Source organism: Scyliorhinus torazame, chromosome 24 (genome assembly GCF_047496885.1).
Source record: "Scyliorhinus torazame isolate Kashiwa2021f chromosome 24, sScyTor2.1, whole genome shotgun sequence".
In the NCBI taxonomy this organism is placed as follows: Eukaryota; Metazoa; Chordata; class Chondrichthyes; order Carcharhiniformes; family Scyliorhinidae; genus Scyliorhinus; species Scyliorhinus torazame.
The window spans coordinates 4,445,074-4,468,107 of NC_092730.1; the positions used below are offsets into that span (position 1 = coordinate 4,445,074).

Below are 23,034 nucleotides of genomic sequence, written 5' to 3' on the forward strand. Positions count from 1 at the left end.
CCCGAACCCCTCGATCAGATTCCAGTCTGTAACTCACTCCCGGGTATCTGTTATTCTATATATAAACCAGCCCGAACCCCTCGATCAGATTCCAGTCTGTAACTCACTCCCGGGTATCTGTTATTCTATATATAAACCACCCCGAACCTCTCGATTAGATTCCAGTCTGTAACGCACTCCTGGGTATCTGTTATTCCACATATAAACCACCCAGAACCCCTCGATTAGATTCCAGTCTGTAACTCACTCCCGGGTATCTGTTATTCCACATATAAACCACCCAGAACCCCTCGATTAGATTCCAGTCTGTAACTCACTCCTGGGTGTCTGTTATTTTATATATAACCCACCCTGAACCCCTCGATTAGATTCCAGTCTGTAACTCACTCCCAGGTATCTGTTATTCTATATATAAACCACCCCGAACCCCTCGATTAGATTCCAGTCTGTAACTCACTCCCGGGTATCTGTTATTCTATATCTCAACCACCCCGAACCCCTCGATTAGATTCCAGTCTGTAACTTACTGCCGGGTATCCGTTATTCTATATATAAACCACCCTGAACCCCTCGATTAGATTCCAGTCTGTAACTCACTCCCGGGTATCTGTTATTCTATATATAAACCACCCTGAACCCCTCGATTATCTTCCAGTCTGTAACTCACTCCCGGGTATCTGTTATTCTATATCTCAACCACCCCGAACCCCTCGATGCGATTCCAGTCTGTAACTCACTCCCGGGTATCTGTTATTCTGTATATAAACCACCCCGAACTCCTCGATTCGATTCCAGTCTGTAACTCACTCCCGGGTACCTGTTATTCTATATATAAACCACCCTGAACCCCTCGATTAGATTCCAGTCTGTAACTCACTCCCGGGTATCTGTTATTCTATATATAAACCACCCCGAACCCCTCGATTCGATTCCAGTCTGTAACTCACTCCCGGGTATCTGTTATTCTATATATAAACCACCCTGAACCCCTCGATTAGATTCCAGTCTGTAACTCACTCCCGGGTATCTGTTATTCTATATATAAACCACCCCGAACCCCTCGATTCGATTCCAGTCTGTAACTCACTCCCGGGTACCTGTTATTCTATATATAAACCACCCTGAACCCCTCGATTAGATTCCAGTCTGTAACTCACTCCCAGGTATCTGTTATTCTATATATAAACCACCCCGAACCCCTCGATTAGATTCCAGTCTGTAACTCACTCCCGGGTATCTGTTATTCTATATCTCAACCACACCGAACCCCTTGATTAGATTCCAGTCTGTAACTTACTGCCGGGTATCTGTTATTCTATATATAAACCACCCTGAACCCCTCGATTAGATTCCAGTCTGTAACTCACTCCCGGGTATCTGTTATTCTATTTATAAACCACCCCGAACGCCTCGATTAGATTCCAGTCTGTAACTCACTTCCGGGTATCAGTTACTCTATATATAAACCACCCTGAACCCCTCGATTAGATTCCAGTCTGTAACTCACTCCCGGGTATCTGTTATTCTATATCTCAACCACCCCGAACCCCTCGATTAGATTCCAGTCTGTAACTTACTGCCTATCAGTTACTCTATATATAAACCACCCTGAACCCCTCGATTAGATTCCAGTCTGTAACTCACTCCCGGGTATCTGTTATTCTATATCTCAACCACCCCGAACCCCTCGATTAGATTCCAGTCTGTAACTTACTGCCGGGTATCTGTTATTCTATATATAAACCACCTCGAACCCCTCGATTATCTTCCAGTCTGTAACTCACTCCCGGGTATCTGTTATTCTATATCTCAACCACCCCGAACCCCTCGATTAGATTCCAGCCTGTAACTCACTCCCGGGTATCTGTTATTCTGTATCTCAACCACCCCGAACCCCTCGATTAGATTCCAGTCTGTAGCTTACTGCCGGGTATCTGTTATTCTATATATAAACCACCCTGAACCCCTCGATTATCTTCCAGTCTGTAACTCACTCCCGGGTATCTGTTATTCTATATCTAAACCACCCCGAACCCCTCGATCAGATTCCAGTCTGTAACTCACTCCCGGGTATCTGTTATTCTATATATAAACCAGCCCGAACCCCTCGATCAGATTCCAGTCTGTAACTCACTCCCGGGTATCTGTTATTCTATATATAAACCACCCCGAACCTCTCGATTAGATTCCAGTCTGTAACGCACTCCTGGGTATCTGTTATTCCACATATAAACCACCCAGAACCCCTCGATTAGATTCCAGTCTGTAACTCACTCCCGGGTATCTGTTATTCCACATATAAACCACCCAGAACCCCTCGATTAGATTCCAGTCTGTAACTCACTCCTGGGTGTCTGTTATTTTATATATAACCCACCCTGAACCCCTCGATTAGATTCCAGTCTGTAACTCACTCCCAGGTATCTGTTATTCTATATATAAACCACCCCGAACCCCTCGATTAGATTCCAGTCTGTAACTCACTCCCGGGTATCTGTTATTCTATATCTCAACCACCCCGAACCCCTCGATTAGATTCCAGTCTGTAACTTACTGCCGGGTATCCGTTATTCTATATATAAACCACCCTGAACCCCTCGATTAGATTCCAGTCTGTAACTCACTCCCGGGTATCTGTTATTCTATATATAAACCACCCTGAACCCCTCGATTATCTTCCAGTCTGTAACTCACTCCCGGGTATCTGTTATTCTATATCTCAACCACCCCGAACCCCTCGATGCGATTCCAGTCTGTAACTCACTCCCGGGTATCTGTTATTCTGTATATAAACCACCCCGAACTCCTCGATTCGATTCCAGTCTGTAACTCACTCCCGGGTACCTGTTATTCTATATATAAACCACCCTGAACCCCTCGATTAGATTCCAGTCTGTAACTCACTCCCGGGTATCTGTTATTCTATATATAAACCACCCCGAACCCCTCGATTCGATTCCAGTCTGTAACTCACTCCCGGGTATCTGTTATTCTATATATAAACCACCCTGAACCCCTCGATTAGATTCCAGTCTGTAACTCACTCCCGGGTATCTGTTATTCTATATATAAACCACCCCGAACCCCTCGATTCGATTCCAGTCTGTAACTCACTCCCGGGTATCTGTTATTCCACATATAAACCACCCAGAACCCCTCGATTAGATTCCAGTCTGTAACTCACTCCTGGGTGTCTGTTATTCCACATATAAACCACCCAGAACCCCTCGATTAGATTCCAGTCTGTAACTCACTCCCGGGTATCTGTTATTCTATATATAAACCACCCTGAACCCCTCGATTAGATTCCAGTCTGTAACTCACTCCCAGGTATCTGTTATTCTATATATAAACCACCCCGAACCCCTCGATTAGATTCCAGTCTGTAACTCACTCCCGGGTATCTGTTATTCTATATCTCAACCACACCGAACCCCTTGATTAGATTCCAGTCTGTAACTTACTGCCGGGTATCTGTTATTCTATATATAAACCACCCTGAACCCCTCGATTAGATTCCAGTCTGTAACTCACTCCCGGGTATCTGTTATTCTATTTATAAACCACCCCGAACGCCTCGATTAGATTCCAGTCTGTAACTCACTTCCGGGTATCAGTTACTCTATATATAAACCACCCTGAACCCCTCGATTAGATTCCAGTCTGTAACTCACTCCCGGGTATCTGTTATTCTATATCTCAACCACCCCGAACCCCTCGATTAGATTCCAGTCTGTAACTTACTGCCTATCAGTTACTCTATATATAAACCACCCTGAACCCCTCGATTAGATTCCAGTCTGTAACTCACTCCCGGGTATCTGTTATTCTATATCTCAACCACCCCGAACCCCTCGATTAGATTCCAGTCTGTAACTTACTGCCGGGTATCTGTTATTCTATATATAAACCACCTCGAACCCCTCGATTATCTTCCAGTCTGTAACTCACTCCCGGGTATCTGTTATTCTATATCTCAACCACCCCGAACCCCTCGATTAGATTCCAGCCTGTAACTCACTCCCGGGTATCTGTTATTCTGTATCTCAACCACCCCGAACCCCTCGATTAGATTCCAGTCTGTAGCTTACTGCCGGGTATCTGTTATTCTATATATAAACCACCCTGAACCCCTCGATTATCTTCCAGTCTGTAACTCACTCCCGGGTATCTGTTATTCTATATCTCAACCACCCCGAACCCCTCGATTAGATTCCAGTCTGTAACTTACTGCCGGGTATCTGTTATTCTATATCTAAACCACCCAGAACCCCTCGATTAGATTCCAGTCTGTAACTCACTGCCGGGTATCTGTTATTCTATATATAAACCACCCTGAACCCCTCGATTATCATCCTGTCTGTAACTCACTCCCGGGTATCTGTTATTCTATATCTCAAGCACCCCGAACCCCTCGATTAGATTCCAGTCTGTAACTTACTGCCGGGTATCTGTTATTCTATATATAAACCACCCCAAGCCCCTCAATTAGATTCCAGTCTGTAACTCACTCCCGGGTATCTGTTACTCTATATATAAACCACCCCGAACCCCTCGATTAGATTCCAGTCTGTAACTCACTCCCGGGTATCTGTTATTCTATATATAAACCACCCCGAAACCCTTGATTAGATTCCAGTCTGCAACTCACTCCCGGGTATCTGTTATTCTATATATAAACCACCCCGAAACCCTCGATTAGATTCCAGTCTGTAACTCACTCCCGGGTATCTGTTATTCTATATATAAACCACCCTGAACCCCTCGATTAGATTCCAGTCTGTAACTCACTCCCGGGTATCTGTTATTCTATATATAAACCACCCCGAACCCCGCGATTAGATTCCAGTCTGTAACTCACTCCCGGGTATCTGCTATTCGATATATATAAACCACCCCGAACCCCTCGATTCGATTCCAGTCTGTAACTCACTCCCGGGTATCTGTTATTCTATATATAAACCACCCCGAACCCATCGATTAGATTCCAGTCTGTAACTCACTCCCGGGTATCTGTTATTCTATATATAAACCACCCCGAACCCCTCGATTAGATTCCAGTCTGTAACTCACTCCCGGGTATCTGTTATTCTGTATATAAACCACCCCGAACCCCTCGATTAGATTCCAGTCTGTAACTCACTCCCGGGTATCTGTTATTCTATATATAAACCACCCCGAACCCCTCGATTAGATTCCAGTCTGTAACTCACTCCCGGGTATCTGTTATTCTGTATATAAACCACCCCGAACCCCTCGATTAGATTCCAGTCTGTAACTCACTCCCGGGTATCTGTTATTCTATATATAAACCACCCCGAACCCCTCGATTAGATTCCAGTCTGTAACTCACTCCCGGGTATCTGTTATTCTATATATAAACGACCCAGAACCCCTCGATTAGATTCCAGTCTGTAACTCACTCCCGGGTATCTGTTATTCCACATATAAACCACCCAGAACCCCTCGATTAGATTCCAGTCTGTAACTCACTCCTGGGTGTCTGTTATTTTATATATAACCCACCCTGAACCCCTCGATTAGATTCCAGTCTGTAACTCACTCCCAGGTATCTGTTATTCTATATATAAACCACCCCGAATCCCTCGATTAGATTCCAGTCTGTAACTCACTCCCGGGTATCTGTTATTCTATATCTCAACCACCCCGAACCCCTCGATTAGATTCCAGTCTGTAACTTACTGCCGGGTATCCGTTATTCTATATATAAACCACCCTGAACCCCTCGATTAGATTCCAGTCTGTAACTCACTCCCGGGTATCTGTTATTCTATATATAAACCACCCCGAACCCTCGATTAGATTCCAGTCTGTAACTCACTTCCGGGTATCTGTTATTCTATATATAAACCACCCTGAACTGCTCGATTAGATCCCAGTCTGTAACTCACTCCCGGGTATCTGTTATTCTATATCTCAATCACCCCGAACCCCTCGATTAGATTCCAGTCTGTAACTTACTGCCGGGTATCTGTTATTCTATATATAAACCACCCTGAACCCCTCGATTATCTTCCAGTCTGTAACTCACTCCCGGGTATCTGTTATTCTATATCTCAACCACCCCGAACCCCTCGATGCGATTCCAGTCTGTAACTCACTCCCGGGTATCTGTTATTCTGTATATAAACCACCCCGAACTCCTCGATGCGATTCCAGTCTGTAACTCACTCCCGGGTATCTGTTATTCTATATATAAACCACCCCGAACCCCTCGATTCGATTCCAGTCTGTAACTCACTCCCGGGTATCTGTTATTCTATATATAAACCACCCTGAACCCCTCGATTAGATTCCAGTCTGTAACTCACTCCCGGGTATCTGTTATTCTATATATAAACCACCCCGAACCCCTCGATTCGATTCCTGTCTGTAACTCACTCCCGGGTATCTGTTATTCCACATATAAACCACCCAGAACCCCTCGATTAGATTCCAGTCTGTAACTCACTCCTGGGTGTCTGTTATTCCACATATAAACCACCCAGAACCCCTCGATTAGATTCCAGTCTGTAACTCACTCCCGGGTATCTGTTATTCTATATATAAACCACCCTGAACCCCTCGATTAGATTCCAGTCTGTAACTCACTCCCAGGTATCTGTTATTCTATATATAAACCACCCCGAACCCCTCGATTAGATTCCAGTCTGTAACTCACTCCCGGGTATCTGTTATTCTATATCTCAACCACACCGAACCCCTTGATTAGATTCCAGTCTGTAACTTACTGCCGGGTATCTGTTATTCTATATATAAACCACCCTGAACCCCTCGATTAGATTCCAGTCTGTAACTCACTCCCGGGTATCTGTTATTCTATTTATAAACCACCCCGAACGCCTCGATTAGATTCCAGTCTGTAACTCACTTCCGGGTATCAGTTACTCTATATATAAACCACCCTGAACCCCTCGATTAGATTCCAGTCTGTAACTCACTCCCAGGTATCTGTTATTCTATATCTCAACCACCCCGAACCCCTCGATTAGATTCCAGTCTGTAACTTACTGCCGGGTATCTGTTATTCTATATATAAATCACCTCGAACCCCTCGATTATCTTCCAGTCTGTAACTCACTCCCGGGTATCTGTTATTCTATATCTCAACCACCCCGAACCCCTCGATTAGATTCCAGCCTGTAACTCACTCCCGGGTATCTGTTATTCTATATCTCAACCACCCCGAACCCCTCGATTAGATTCCAGTCTGTAGCTTACTGCCGGGTATCTGTTATTCTATATATAAACCACCCTGAACCCCTCGATTATCTTCCAGTCTGTAACTCACTCCCGGTTATCTGTTATTCTATATCTCAACCACCCCGAACCCCTCGATTAGATTCCAGTCTGTAACTTACTGCCGGGTATCTGTTATTCTATATATAAACCACCCAGAACCCCTCGATTAGATTCCAGTCTGTAACTCACTGCCGGGTATCTGTTATTCTATATATAAACCACCCTGAACCCCTCGATTATCTTCCTGTCTGTAACTCACTCCCGGGTATCTGTTATTCTATATCTCAACTACCCCGAACCCCTCGATTAGATTCCAGTCTGTAACTTACTGCCGGGTATCTGTTATTCTATATATAAACCACCCCGAGCCCCTCAATTAGATTCCAGTCTGTAACTCACTCCCGGGTATCTGTTACTCTATATATAAACCACCCCGAACCCCTCGATTAGATTCCAGTCTGTAACTCACTCCCGGGTATCTGTTATTCTATATATAAACCACCCCGAAACCCTTGATTAGATTCCAGTCTGCAACTCACTCCCGGGTATCTGTTATTCTATATATAAACCACCCCGAAATCCTCGATTAGATTCCAGTCTGTAACTCACTCCCGGGTATCTGTTATTCTATATATAAACCACCCTGAACCCCTCAATTAGATTCCAGTCTGTAACTCACTCCCGGGTATCTGTTATTCTATATATAAACCATCCCGTACCCCTCGATTAGATTCCAGTCTGTAACTCACTCCCGGGTATCTGTTATTCTATATATAAACCACCCCGAACCCCTCGATTAGATTCCAGTCTGTAACTCACTCCCGGGTATCTGTTATTCTATATATAAACCACCCCGAACCTCTCGATTAGATTCCAGTCTGTAACTCACTCCCGGGTATCTGTTATTCTAGAAATAAACCACCCCGAACCCCTCGATTAGATTCCAGTCTGTAACTCACTCCCGGGTATGTGTTATTCTATATATAAACCACCCCGAACCCCTCGATTAGATTCCAGTCTGTAACTCACTCCCGGGTATCTGTTAGTCTATATATAAACCACCCCGAACCCCTCGATTAGAAACCAGTCTGTAACTCACTCCCGGGTGTCTGTTATTCTATATATAAACCACCCAGAACCCCTCGATTAGATTCCAGTCTGTAACTCACTGCCGGGTATCTGTTATTCTATATATAAACCACCCTGAACCCCTCGATTATCTTCCTGTCTGTAACTCACTCCCGGGTATCTGTTATTCTATATCTCAACCACCCCGAACCCCTCGATTAGATTCCAGTCTGTAATTACTGCCGGGTATCTGTTATTCTATATATAAACCACCCCGAGCCCCTCAATTAGATTCCAGTCTGTAACTCACTCCCGGGTATCTGTTACTCTATATATAAACCACCCCGAACCCCTCGATTAGATTCCAGTCTGTAACTCACTCCCGGGTATCTGTTATTCTATATATAAACCACCCCGAAACCCTTGATTAGATTCCAGTCTGCAACTCACTCCCGGGTATCTGTTATTCTATATATAAACCACCCCGAAATCCTCGATTAGATTCCAGTCTGTAACTCACTCCCGGGTATCTGTTATTCTATATATAAACCACCCTGAACCCCTCAATTAGATTCCAGTCTGTAACTCACTCCCGGGTATCTGTTATTCTATATATAAACCATCCCGTACCCCTCGATTAGATTCCAGTCTGTAACTCACTCCCGGGTATCTGTTATTCTATATATAAACCACCCCGAACCCCTCGATTAGATTCCAGTCTGTAACTCACTCCCGGGTATCTGTTATTCTATATATAAACCACCCCGAACCTCTCGATTAGATTCCAGTCTGTAACTCACTCCCGGGTATCTGTTATTCTAGAAATAAACCACCCCGAACCCCTCGATTAGATTCCAGTCTGTAACTCACTCCCGGGTATGTGTTATTCTATATATAAACCACCCCGAACCCCTCGATTAGATTCCAGTCTGTAACTCACTCCCGGGTATCTGTTAGTCTATATATAAACCACCCCGAACCCCTCGATTAGAAACCAGTCTGTAACTCACTCCCGGGTGTCTGTTATTCTATATATAAACCACCCAGAACCCGTCGATTAGATTCCAGACTGTAACTCACTCCCAGGTATCTGTTATTGTATATATAAACCACCTCGAACCCCTCGATTAGATACCAGTCTGTAACTCACTCCCGGGTATCTGTTATTCTATATATAAACCACCCTGAACCCCTCGATTAGATTCCAGTCTGTAACTCACTCCCGGGTATCTGTTATTCTATATATAAACCACCCCGAACCCCGCGATTAGATTCCAGTCTGTAACTCACTCCCGGGTATCTGCTATTCGATATATATAAACCACCCCGAACCCCTCGATTCGATTCCAGTCTGTAACTCACTCCCGGGTATCTGTTATTCTATATATAAACCACCCCGAACCCATCGATTAGATTCCAGTCTGTAACTCACTCCCGGGTATCTGTTATTCTATATATAAACCACCCCGAACCCCTCGATTAGATTCCAGTCTGTAACTCACTCCCGGGTATCTGTTATTCTGTATATAAACCACCCCGAACCCCTCGATTAGATTCCAGTCTGTAACTCACTCCCGGGTATCTGTTATTCTATATATAAACCACCCCGAACCCCTCGATTAGATTCCAGTCTGTAACTCACTCCCGGGTATCTGTTATTCTGTATATAAACCACCCCGAACCCCTCGATTAGATTCCAGTCTGTAACTCACTCCCGGGTATCTGTTATTCTATATATAAACCACCCCGAACCCCTCGATTAGATTCCAGTCTGTAACTCACTCCCGGGTATCTGTTATTCTATATATAAACGACCCAGAACCCCTCGATTAGATTCCAGTCTGTAACTCACTCCCGGGTATCTGTTATTCCACATATAAACCACCCAGAACCCCTCGATTAGATTCCAGTCTGTAACTCACTCCTGGGTGTCTGTTATTTTATATATAACCCACCCTGAACCCCTCGATTAGATTCCAGTCTGTAACTCACTCCCAGGTATCTGTTATTCTATATATAAACCACCCCGAATCCCTCGATTAGATTCCAGTCTGTAACTCACTCCCGGGTATCTGTTATTCTATATCTCAACCACCCCGAACCCCTCGATTAGATTCCAGTCTGTAACTTACTGCCGGGTATCCGTTATTCTATATATAAACCACCCTGAACCCCTCGATTAGATTCCAGTCTGTAACTCACTCCCGGGTATCTGTTATTCTATATATAAACCACCCCGAACCCTCGATTAGATTCCAGTCTGTAACTCACTTCCGGGTATCTGTTATTCTATATATAAACCACCCTGAACTGCTCGATTAGATCCCAGTCTGTAACTCACTCCCGGGTATCTGTTATTCTATATCTCAATCACCCCGAACCCCTCGATTAGATTCCAGTCTGTAACTTACTGCCGGGTATCTGTTATTCTATATATAAACCACCCTGAACCCCTCGATTATCTTCCAGTCTGTAACTCACTCCCGGGTATCTGTTATTCTATATCTCAACCACCCCGAACCCCTCGATGCGATTCCAGTCTGTAACTCACTCCCGGGTATCTGTTATTCTGTATATAAACCACCCCGAACTCCTCGATGCGATTCCAGTCTGTAACTCACTCCCGGGTATCTGTTATTCTATATATAAACCACCCCGAACCCCTCGATTCGATTCCAGTCTGTAACTCACTCCCGGGTATCTGTTATTCTATATATAAACCACCCTGAACCCCTCGATTAGATTCCAGTCTGTAACTCACTCCCGGGTATCTGTTATTCTATATATAAACCACCCCGAACCCCTCGATTCGATTCCTGTCTGTAACTCACTCCCGGGTATCTGTTATTCCACATATAAACCACCCAGAACCCCTCGATTAGATTCCAGTCTGTAACTCACTCCTGGGTGTCTGTTATTCCACATATAAACCACCCAGAACCCCTCGATTAGATTCCAGTCTGTAACTCACTCCCGGGTATCTGTTATTCTATATATAAACCACCCTGAACCCCTCGATTAGATTCCAGTCTGTAACTCACTCCCAGGTATCTGTTATTCTATATATAAACCACCCCGAACCCCTCGATTAGATTCCAGTCTGTAACTCACTCCCGGGTATCTGTTATTCTATATCTCAACCACACCGAACCCCTTGATTAGATTCCAGTCTGTAACTTACTGCCGGGTATCTGTTATTCTATATATAAACCACCCTGAACCCCTCGATTAGATTCCAGTCTGTAACTCACTCCCGGGTATCTGTTATTCTATTTATAAACCACCCCGAACGCCTCGATTAGATTCCAGTCTGTAACTCACTTCCGGGTATCAGTTACTCTATATATAAACAACCCTGAACCCCTCGATTAGATTCCAGTCTGTAACTCACTCCCGGGTATCTGTTATTCTATATCTCAACCACCCCGAACCCCTCGATTAGATTCCAGTCTGTAACTTACTGCCGGGTATCTGTTATTCTATATATAAATCACCTCGAACCCCTCGATTATCTTCCAGTCTGTAACTCACTCCCGGGTATCTGTTATTCTATATCTCAACCACCCCGAACCCCTCGATTAGATTCCAGCCTGTAACTCACTCCCGGGTATCTGTTATTCTATATCTCAACCACCCCGAACCCCTCGATTAGATTCCAGTCTGTAGCTTACTGCCGGGTATCTGTTATTCTATATATAAACCACCCTGAACCCCTCGATTATCTTCCAGTCTGTAACTCACTCCCGGTTATCTGTTATTCTATATCTCAACCACCCCGAACCCCTCGATTAGATTCCAGTCTGTAACTTACTGCCGGGTATCTGTTATTCTATATATAAACCACCCAGAACCCCTCGATTAGATTCCAGTCTGTAACTCACTGCCGGGTATCTGTTATTCTATATATAAACCACCCTGAACCCCTCGATTATCTTCCTGTCTGTAACTCACTCCCGGGTATCTGTTATTCTATATCTCAACCACCCCGAACCCCTCGATTAGATTCCAGTCTGTAACTTACTGCCGGGTATCTGTTATTCTATATATAAACCACCCCGAGCCCCTCAATTAGATTCCAGTCTGTAACTCACTCCCGGGTATCTGTTACTCTATATATAAACCACCCCGAACCCCTCGATTAGATTCCAGTCTGTAACTCACTCCCGGGTATCTGTTATTCTATATATAAACCACCCCGAAACCCTTGATTAGATTCCAGTCTGCAACTCACTCCCGGGTATCTGTTATTCTATATATAAACCACCCCGAAATCCTCGATTAGATTCCAGTCTGTAACTCACTCCCGGGTATCTGTTATTCTATATATAAACCACCCTGAACCCCTCAATTAGATTCCAGTCTGTAACTCACTCCCGGGTATCTGTTATTCTATATATAAACCATCCCGTACCCCTCGATTAGATTCCAGTCTGTAACTCACTCCCGGGTATCTGTTATTCTATATATAAACCACCACGAACCCCTCGATTAGATTCCAGTCTGTAACTCACTCCCGGGTATCTGTTATTCTATATATAAACCACCCCGAACCTCTCGATTAGATTCCAGTCTGTAACTCACTCCCGGGTATCTGTTATTCTAGAAATAAACCACCCCGAACCCCTCGATTAGATTCCAGTCTGTAACTCACTCCCGGGTATGTGTTATTCTATATATAAACCACCCCGAACCCCTCGATTAGATTCCAGTCTGTAACTCACTCCCGGGTATCTGTTAGTCTATATATAAACCACCCCGAACCCCTCGATTAGAAACCAGTCTGTAACTCACTCCCGGGTGTCTGTTATTCTATATATAAACCACCCAGAACCCGTCGATTAGATTCCAGACTGTAACTCACTCCCAGGTATCTGTTATTGTATATATAAACCACCTCGAACCCCTCGATTAGATACCAGTCTGCAACTCACTCCCGGGTATCTGTTATTCTATATATAAACCACCCTGAACCCCTCGATTAGATTCCAGTCTGTAACTCACTCCCGGGTATCTGTTATTCTATATATAAACCACCCCGAACCCCGCGATTAGATTCCAGTCTGTAACTCACTCCCGGGTATCTGCTATTCGATATATATAAACCACCCCGAACCCCTCGATTCGATTCCAGTCTGTAACTCACTCCCGGGTATCTGTTATTCTGTATATAAACCACCCCGAACCCCTCGATTAGATTCCAGTCTGTAACTCACTCCCGGGTATCTGTTATTCTATATATAAACCACCCCGAACCCCTCGATTAGATTCCAGTCTGTAACTCACTCCCGGGTATCTGTTATTCTGTATATAAACCACCCCGAACCCCTCGATTAGATTCCAGTCTGTAACTCACTCCCGGGTATCTGTTATTCTATATATAAACCACCCCGAACCCCTCGATTAGATTCCAGTCTGTAACTCACTCCCGGGTATCTGTTATTCTATATATAAACGACCCCGAACCCCTCGAGTAGATTCCAGTCTGTAACTCACTCCCGGGTATCTGTTATTCTATTTATAAACCACCCCGAACGCCTCGATTAGATTCCAGTCTGTAACTCACTTCCGGGTATCAGTTACTCTATATATAAACCACCCTGAACCCCTCGATTAGATTCCAGTCTGTAACTCACTCCCGGGTATCTGTTATTCTATATCTCAACCACCCCGAACCCCTCGATTAGATTCCAGTCTGTAACTTACTGCCGGGTATCTGTTATTCTATATATAAACCACCTCGAACCCCTCGATTATCTTCCAGTCTGTAACTCACTCCCGGGTATCTGTTATTCTATATCTCAACCACCCCGAACCCCTCGATTAGATTCCAGCCTGTAACTCACTCCCGGGTATCTGTTATTCTATATCTCAACCACCCCGAACCCCTCGATTAGATTCCAGTCTGTAGCTTACTGCCGGGTATCTGTTATTCTATATATAAACCACCCTGAACCCCTCGATTATCTTCCAGTCTGTAACTCACTCCCGGGTATCTGTTATTCTATATCTCAACCACCCCTAACCCCTCGATTAGATTCCAGTCTGTAACTTACTGCCGGGTATCTGTTATTCTATATATAAACCACCCAGAACCCCTCGATTAGATTCCAGTCTGTAACTCACTGCCGGGTATCTGTTATTCTATATATAAACCACCCTGAACCCCTCGATTATCTTCCTGTCTGTAACTCACTCCCGGGTATCTGTTATTCTATATCTCAACCACCCCGAACCCCTCGATTAGATTCCAGTCTGTAACTTACTGCCGGGTATCTGTTATTCTATATATAAACCACCCCGAGCCCCTCAATTAGATTCCAGTCTGTAACTCACTCCCGGGTATCTGTTACTCTATATATAAACCACCCCGAACCCCTCGATTAGATTCCAGTCTGTAACTCACTCCCGGGTATCTGTTATTCTATATATAAACCACCCCGAAACCCTTGATTAGATTCCAGTCTGCAACTCACTCCCGGGTATCTGTTATTCTATATATAAACCACCCCGAAATCCTCGATTAGATTCCAGTCTGTAACTCACTCCCGGGTATCTGTTATTCTATATATAAACCACCCTGAACCCCTCAATTAGATTCCAGTCTGTAACTCACTCCCGGGTATCTGTTATTCTATATATAAACCATCCCGTACCCCTCGATTAGATTCCAGTCTGTAACTCACTCCCGGGTATCTGTTATTCTATATATAAACCACCCCGAACCCCTCGATTAGATTCCAGTCTGTAACTCACTCCCGGGTATCTGTTATTCTATATATAAACCACCCCGAACCTCTCGATTAGATTCCAGTCTGTAACTCACTCCCGGGTATCTGTTATTCTATATATAAACCACACCGAACCCCTCGATTAGATTCCAGTCTGTAACTCACTCCCGGGTATGTGTTATTCTATATATAAACCACCCCGAACCCCTCGATTAGATTCCAGTCTGTAACTCACTCCCGGGTATCTGTTAGTCTATATATAAACCACCCCGAACCCCTCGATTAGAAACCAGTCTGTAACTCACTCCCGGGTGTCTGTTATTCTATATATAAACCACCCAGAACCCGTCGATTAGATTCCAGACTGTAACTCACTCCCAGGTATCTGTTATTGTATATATAAACCACCTCGAACCCCTCGATTAGATACCAGTCTGCAACTCACTCCCGGGTATCTGTTATTCTATATATAAACCACCCTGAACCCCTCGATTAGATTCCAGTCTGTAACTCACTCCCGGGTATCTGTTATTCTATATATAAACCACCCCGAACCCCGCGATTAGATTCCAGTCTGTAACTCACTCCCGGGTATCTGCTATTCGATATATATAAACCACCCCGAACCCCTCGATTCGATTCCAGTCTGTAACTCACTCCCGGGTATCTGTTATTCTGTATATAAACCACCCCGAACCCCTCGATTAGATTCCAGTCTGTAACTCACTCCCGGGTATCTGTTATTCTATATATAAACCACCCCGAACCCCTCGATTAGATTCCAGTCTGTAACTCACTCCCGGGTATCTGTTATTCTGTATATAAACCACCCCGAACCCCTCGATTAGATTCCAGTCTGTAACTCACTCCCGGGTATCTGTTATTCTATATATAAACCACCCCGAACCCCTCGATTAGATTCCAGTCTGTAACTCACTCCCGGGTATCTGTTATTCTATATATAAACGACCCCGAACCCCTCGAGTAGATTCCAGTCTGTAACTCACTCCCGGGTATCTGTTATTCTATTTATAAACCACCCCGAACGCCTCGATTAGATTCCAGTCTGTAACTCACTTCCGGGTATCAGTTACTCTATATATAAACCACCCTGAACCCCTCGATTAGATTCCAGTCTGTAACTCACTCCCGGGTATCTGTTATTCTATATCTCAACCACCCCGAACCCCTCGATTAAATTCCAGTCTGTAACTTACTGCCGGGTATCTGTTATTCTATATATAAACCACCTCGAACCCCTCGATTATCTTCCAGTCTGTAACTCACTCCCGGGTATCTGTTATTCTATATCTCAACCACCCCGAACCCCTCGATTAGATTCCAGCCTGTAACTCACTCCCGGGTATCTGTTATTCTATATCTCAACCACCCCGAACCCCTCGATTAGATTCCAGTCTGTAGCTTACTGCCGGGTATCTGTTATTCTATATATAAACCACCCTGAACCCCTCGATTATCTTCCAGTCTGTAACTCACTCCCGGGTATCTGTTATTCTATATCTCAACCACCCCGAACCCCTCGATTAGATTCCAGTCTGTAACTTACTGCCGGGTATCTGTTATTCTATATATAAACCACCCAGAACCCCTCGATTAGATTCCAGTCTGTAACTCACTGCCGGGTATCTGTTATTCTATATATAAACCACCCTGAACCCCTCGATTATCTTCCTGTCTGTAACTCACTCCCGGGTATCTGTTATTCTATATCTCAACCACCCCGAACCCCTCAATTAGATTCCAGTCTGTAACTTACTGCCGGGTATCTGTTAATTCTATATATAAACCACCCCGAGCCCCTCAATTAGATTCCAGTCTGTAACTCACTCCCGGGTATCTGTTACTCTATATATAAACCACCCCGAACCCCTCGATTAGATTCCAGTCTGTAACTCACTCCCGGGTATCTGTTATTCTATATATAAACCACCCCGAAACCCTTGATTAGATTCCAGTCTGCAACTCACTCCCGGGTATCTGTTATTCTATATATAAACCACCCCGAAATCCTCGATTAGATTCCAGTCTGTAACTCACTCCCGGGTATCTGTTATTCTATATATAAACCACCCTGAACCCTTCAATTAGATTCCAGTCTGTAACTCACTCCCGGGTATCTGTTATTCTATATATAAACCATCCCGTACCCCTCGATTAGATTCCAGTCTGTAACTCACTCCCGGGTATCTGTTATTCTATATATAAACCACCCCGAACCCCTCGATTAGATTCCAGTCTGTAACTCACTCCCGGGTATCTGTTATTCTATATATAAACCACCCCGAACCTCTCGATTAGATTCCAGTCTGTAACTCACTCCCGGGTATCTGTTATTCTATATATAAACCACCCCGAACCCCTCGATTAGATTCCAGTCTGTAACTCACTCCCGGGTATGTGTTATTCTATATATAAACCACCCCGAACCCCTCGATTAGATTCCAGTCTGTAACTCACTCCCGGGTATCTGTTAGTCTATATATAAACCACCCCGAACCCCTCGATTAGAAACCAGTCTGTAACTCACTCCCGGGTGTCTGTTATTCTATATATAAACCACCCAGAACCCCTCGATTAGATTCCAGACTGTAACTCACTCCCGGGTATCTGTAATTGTATATATAAACCACCTCGAACCCCTCGATTAGATACCAGTCTGCAACTCACTCCCGGGTATCTGTTATTCTATATATAAACCACCCTGAACCCCTCGATTAGATTCCAGTCTGTAACTCACTCCCGGGTATCTGTTATTCTATATATAAACCACCCCGAACCCCGCGATTAGATTCCAGTCTGTAACTCACTCCCGGGTATCTGCTATTCGATATATATAATCCACCCCGAACCCCTCGATTCGATTCCAGTCTGTAACTCACTCCCGGGTATCTGTTATTCTGTATATAAACCACCCCGAACCCCTCGATTAGATTCCAGTCTGTAACTCACTCCCGGGTATCTGTTATTCTATATATAAACCACCCCGAACCCCTCGATTAGATTCCAGTCTGTAACTCACTCCCGGGTATCTGTTATTCTGTATATAAACCACCCCGAACCCCTCGATTAGATTCCAGTCTGTAACTCACTCCCGGGTATCTGTTATTCTGTATATAAACCACCCCGAACCCCTCGATTATATTCCAGTCTGTAGCTTACTGCCGGGTATCTGTTATTCTATATATAAACCACCCTGAACCCCTCGATTATCTTCCAGTCTGTAACTCACTCCCGGGTATCTGTTATTCTATATCTCAACCACCCCGAACCCCTCGATTAGATTCCAGTCTGTAACTTACTGCCGGGTATCTGTTATTCTATATATAAACCACCCAGAACCCCTCGATTAGATTCCAGTCTGTAACTCACTGCCGGGTATCTGTTATTCTATATATAAACCACCCTGAACCCCTCGATTATCTTCCTGTCTGTAACTCACTCCCGGGTATCTGTTATTCTATATCTCAACCACCCCGAACCCCTCGATTAGATTCCAGTCTGTAACTTACTGCCGGGTATCTGTTATTCTATATATAAACCACCCCGAGCCCCTCCATTAGATTCCAGTCTGTAACTCACTCCCGGGTATCTGTTACTCTATATATAAACCACCCCGAACCCCTCGATTAGATTCCAGTCTGTAACTCACTCCCGGGTATCTGTTATTCTATATATAAACCACCCCGAAACCCTTGATTAGATTCCAGTCTGCAACTCACTCCCGGGTATCTGTTATTCTATATATAAACCACCCCGAAATCCTCGATTAGATTCCAGTCTGTAACTCACTCCCGGGTATCTGTTATTCTATATATAAACCACCCTGAACCCTTCAATTAGATTCCAGTCTGTAACTCACTCCCGGGTATCTGTTATTCTATATATAAACCATCCCGTACCCCTCGATTAGATTCCAGTCTGTAACTCACTCCCAGGTATCTGTTATTCTATATATAAACCACCCCGAACCCCTCGATTAGATTCCAGTCTGTAACTCACTCCCGGGTATCTGTTATTCTATATATAAACCACCCCGAACCTCTCGATTAGATTCCAGTCTGTAACTCACTCCCGGGTATCTGTTATTCTATATATAAACCACCCCGAACCCCTCGATTAGATTCCAGTCTGTAACTCACTCCCGGGTATCTGTTATTCTATATATAAACCACCCCGAAACCCTTGATTAGATTCCAGTCTGCAACTCACTCCCGGGTATCTGTTATTCTATATATAAACCACCCCGAAATCCTCGATTAGATTCCAGTCTGTAACTCACTCCCGGGTATCTGTTATTCTATATATAAACCACCCTGAACCCTTCAATTAGATTCCAGTCTGTAACTCACTCCCGGGTATCTGTTATTCTATATATAAACCATCCCGTACCCCTCGATTAGATTCCAGTCTGTAACTCACTCCCGGGTATCTGTTATTCTATATATAAACCACCCCGAACCCCTCGATTAGATTCCAGTCTGTAACTCACTCCCGGGTATCTGTTATTCTATATATAAACCACCCCGAACCTCTCGATTAGATTCCAGTCTGTAACTCACTCCCGGGTATCTGTTATTCTATATATAAACCACCCCGAACCCCTCGATTAGATTCCAGTCTGTAACTCACTCCCGGGTATGTGTTATTCTATATATAAACCACCCCGAACCCCTCGATTAGATTCCAGTCTGTAACTCACTCCCGGGTATCTGTTAGTCTATATATAAACCACCCCGAACCCCTCGATTAGAAACCAGTCTGTAACTCACTCCCGGGTGTCTGTTATTCTATATATAAACCACCCAGAACCCCTCGATTAGATTCCAGACTGTAACTCACTCCCGGGTATCTGTTATTGTATATATAAACCACCTCGAACCCCTCGATTAGATACCAGTCTGCAACTCACTCCCGGGTATCTGTTATTCTATATATAAACCACCCTGAACCCCTCGATTAGATTCCAGTCTGTAACTCACTCCCGGGTATCTGTTATTCTATATATAAACCACCCCGAACCCCGCGATTAGATTCCAGTCTGTAACTCACTCCCGGGTATCTGCTATTCGATATATATAATCCACCCCGAACCCCTCGATTCGATTCCAGTCTGTAACTCACTCCCGGGTATCTGTTATTCTGTATATAAACCACCCCGAACCCCTCGATTAGATTCCAGTCTGTAACTCACTCCCGGGTATCTGTTATTCTATATATAAACCACCCCGAACCCCTCGATTAGATTCCAGTCTGTAACTCACTCCCGGGTATCTGTTATTCTGTATATAAACCACCCCGAACCCCTCGATTAGATTCCAGTCTGTAACTCACTCCCGGGTATCTGTTATTCTGTATATAAACCACCCCGAACCCCTCGATTATATTCCAGTCTGTAGCTTACTGCCGGGTATCTGTTATTCTATATATAAACCACCCTGAACCCCTCGATTATCTTCCAGTCTGTAACTCACTCCCGGGTATCTGTTATTCTATATCTCAACCACCCCGAACCCCTCGATTAGATTCCAGTCTGTAACTTACTGCCGGGTATCTGTTATTCTATATATAAACCACCCAGAACCCCTCGATTAGATTCCAGTCTGTAACTCACTGCCGGGTATCTGTTATTCTATATATAAACCACCCTGAACCCCTCGATTATCTTCCTGTCTGTAACTCACTCCCGGGTATCTGTTATTCTATATCTCAACCACCCCGAACCCCTCGATTAGATTCCAGTCTGTAACTTACTGCCGGGTATCTGTTATTCTATATATAAACCACCCCGAGCCCCTCCATTAGATTCCAGTCTGTAACTCACTCCCGGGTATCTGTTACTCTATATATAAACCACCCCGAACCCCTCGATTAGATTCCAGTCTGTAACTCACTCCCGGGTATCTGTTATTCTATATATAAACCACCCCGAAACCCTTGATTAGATTCCAGTCTGCAACTCACTCCCGGGTATCTGTTATTCTATATATAAACCACCCCGAAATCCTCGATTAGATTCCAGTCTGTAACTCACTCCCGGGTATCTGTTATTCTATATATAAACCACCCTGAACCCTTCAATTAGATTCCAGTCTGTAACTCACTCCCGGGTATCTGTTATTCTATATATAAACCATCCCGTACCCCTCGATTAGATTCCAGTCTGTAACTCACTCCCAGGTATCTGTTATTCTATATATAAACCACCCCGAACCCCTCGATTAGATTCCAGTCTGTAACTCACTCCCGGGTATCTGTTATTCTATATATAAACCACCCCGAACCTCTCGATTAGATTCCAGTCTGTAACTCACTCCCGGGTATCTGTTATTCTATATATAAACCACCCCGAACCCCTCGATTAGATTCCAGTCTGTAACTCACTCCCGGGTATGTGTTATTCTATATATAAACCACCCCGAACCCCTCGATTAGATTCCAGTCTGTAACTCACTCCCGGGTATCTGTTAGTCTATATATAAACCACCCCGAACCCCTCGATTAGAAACCAGTCTGTAACTCACTCCCGGGTGTCTGTTATTCTATATATAAACCACCCAGAACCCCTCGATTAGATTCCAGACTGTAACTCACTCCCGGGTATCTGTTATTGTATATATAAACCACCTCGAACCCCTCGATTAGATACCAGTCTGCAACTCACTCCCGGGTATCTGTTATTCTATATATAAACCACCCTGAACCCCTCGATTAGATTCCAGTCTGTAACTCACTCCCGGGTATCTGTTATTCTATATATAAACCACCCCGAACCCCGCGATTAGATTCCAGTCTGTAACTCACTCCCGGGTATCTGCTATTCGATATATATAATCCACCCCGAACCCCTCGATTCGATTCCAGTCTGTAACTCACTCCCGGGTATCTGTTATTCTGTATATAAACCACCCCGAACCCCTCGATTAGATTCCAGTCTGTAACTCACTCCCGGGTATCTGTTATTCTATATATAAACCACCCCGAACCCCTCGATTAGATTCCAGTCTGTAACTCACTCCCGGGTATCTGTTATTCTGTATATAAACCACCCCGAACCCCTCGATTAGATTCCAGTCTGTAACTCACTCCCGGGTATCTGTTATTCTGTATATAAACCACCCCGAACCCCTCGATTAGATTCCAGTCTGTAACTCACTCCCGGGTATCTGTTATTCTATATATAAACGACCCCGAACCCCTCGAGTAGATTCCAGTCTGTAACTCACACCCAGGTATCTGTTAATCTATATATAAACCACCCCGAACCCCTCGATTAGATTCCAGTCTGTAACTCACTCCCGGGTATCTGTTATTCTATATATAAACGACCCCGAACCCCTCGAGTAGATTCCAGTCTGTAACTCACACCCAGCTATCTTTATTCTATATATAAACCACCCGAACCCCTCGATTAGATTCCAGTCTGTAACTCACTCCCGGGTATCTGTTATTCTATATCTCAACCACCCCGACCCCCTCGATTAGATTCCAGTCTGTAACTTACTGCCGGGTATCCGTTATTCTATATATAAACCACCCTGAACCCCTCGATTAGATTCCAGTCTGTAACTAACTCCCGGGTATCTGTTATTCTATATATAAACCACCCCGAACCCTCGATTAGATTCCAGTCTGTAACTCACTTCCGGGTATCTGTTATTCTATATATAAACCACCCTGAACTGCTCGATTAGATCCCAGTCTGTAACTCACTCCCGGGTATCTGTTATTCTATATCTCAATCACCCCGAACCCCTCGATTAGATTCCAGTCTGTAACTTACTGCCGGGTATCTGTTATTCTATATATAAACCACCCTGAACCCCTCGATTATCTTCCAGTCTGTAACTCACTCCCGGGTATCTGTTATTCTATATCTCAACCACCCCGAACCCCTCGATGCGATTCCAGTCTGTAACTCACTCCCGGGTATCTGTTATTCTGTATATAAACCACC

General features: G+C 44.3%; 1 protein-coding gene across 1 annotated transcript in view; it reads right to left on the reverse strand.

Moving 5' to 3' along the window:
* The window catches only part of LOC140399836 (REST corepressor 3-like), a 117,328-nt gene that overhangs the window by 25,981 nt on the left and 68,313 nt on the right, over positions 1–23,034 (reverse strand).